Source organism: Pygoscelis adeliae, unplaced genomic scaffold (genome assembly GCF_000699105.1).
Source record: "Pygoscelis adeliae isolate BGI_AS28 unplaced genomic scaffold, ASM69910v1 Scaffold467, whole genome shotgun sequence".
Taxonomy (NCBI): Eukaryota; Metazoa; Chordata; class Aves; order Sphenisciformes; family Spheniscidae; genus Pygoscelis; species Pygoscelis adeliae.
The window spans coordinates 351,101-352,908 of NW_008825253.1; positions in this window are offsets into that span (position 1 = coordinate 351,101).

A 1,808-nucleotide genomic window follows, 5' to 3' on the forward strand; every position below is an offset into this window, starting at 1 on the left:
GCTGGGGCCAGCCTGCTGTGGTTGGGGACACCATGCTATGGTTGGGGACAGCACGCTATGGCCATGGTCACCACACTATGGTTGGAGACACCACACTATGGCCATGGTCACCGCCCAATGCTGGGGACAGCATGCTGTGGTTGGGGACACCACACTATGGCCATGGTCACCATACCATGTTTGGGGACACCACGCTATGGCCATGGTCACTGTACTATGTTCGGGGACACCGCACTATGGCTGGGGACAGCATGCTGTGGTTGGGGACACCATGCTATGGCCATGGTCTCCATGCTGCAGCCAGGGTCACCACGCTATAGGCACAGTCACTGTGCTATGGCTGGCGACAGCGTGCTGTGGTTGGGGGCACCACGCTATGGTTGGGGACACCACGCTATGGCCATGGTCTCCGTGCTGCAGCCAGGGTCACCACGCTATAGGCACAGTCACTGTGCTATGGCTGGCGACAGCGTGCTGTGGTTGGGGGCACCACGCTATGGCCAGGATACCTTGCCACAGCCAGGGTCACCATGCTATTCCAAGGATTACCGTGCTATGGTAGCACGGTCACCAAGCTGCTTCTGGGGATAGTGTGCTACAGCCAGGGGTAGGAGGGTGTTGCAAGGGTCACCGTGCTACACCAGCGTCACCGTGCAACAGCAAGGGCTACCTGTGCTATGGCCAGGGCAACCCATGCACCTCTAAGCACCCGGACCGTTGGCAGGAGGGAGATGCCATGGCCTGGAGCGCAGGGAGGTCACCATGCTGAGCAGGTCCTGCTCAGCCCACCACCGCTGCAGCTGCACACCTTGCTTCCCTAAGATAAACACCCTTTCTCCGCCCAGACCCACTGCTGTCCCTGCTGATAGCAGATGTAACAGCAGAAAGGGCTGCTGTCACCTCTTCTGGGGAGCGAGAGCCTGGGAGGCCCCCGCAGCAGGCAGCGCCGCCTCAGTGCAGGCAGGGCTTTCTGACCTACAGCACGAGCGAGGCGCTCCGCTGGCAGCTCGCTCGGGGCCTTTGGCCGAGAGCAGCCTCTTCGCGTGGCAGAGGGAAAGGTTTGGAGGCTGCTTCACAGCAAGGCACGTCGTTACGCACCCGTTAGCTGGTGCAAGGAAAGGGAAGTGAAGGCTGATGGGGCTGGAGCTCTTGCTTTCCTCGTGCAGCAAAGGAGGCACCCAGAGCTGCCGTGGGACGGGAGGAGGCCAAGCCCCGTCCCCGCTCCCTCCCCAGGGACAGTAGGAAGGAGGAAAAAAAGAGAGGAACCTTACAGAGGGAAACCCTCAATTACTGCAAAGGGAGTTCCCCCCCACGGCTCCAGGACCATCTCCTGAGTTAGTTTTCGTAGCACCATGATGATGATCCCGGTTCCATAGATACCGATGCCATGACAACTCTGACATCATCTCTGCTTCGGACGGGAACTGCAGGGAAAGTTGCAGGGAGGAGTACGCATGCACTGCTGGCACGGAGCAGGCCTCCAGTTGGGGCTGGGGGGCTTCTCACGGCTCCACCACCAGCTCTCCTCCCGACCTGCTGTCTGTACAGCTCCGTTTCCCCGGGCAGGGACCGGTGCCACTGCCGCGGGATCCCACGGGGTACGCGTGTAGCAGGTGTGTTAAGCCCCTTACATGCAAAACACTGTAACGAAGCGAAGGATTCCTGCGCTGGGCCCCATCTCCAGCTCGCTTTGGCCTTTTGCAGCTTTGTCGGTCTGTTTTTTCTGGCAGGTGGAATCAGGATTTAACCGTTACAGCTCATGATGATGCCATTCAGTTTTTCTCAATTACAGGTGAGTCATCATCTCT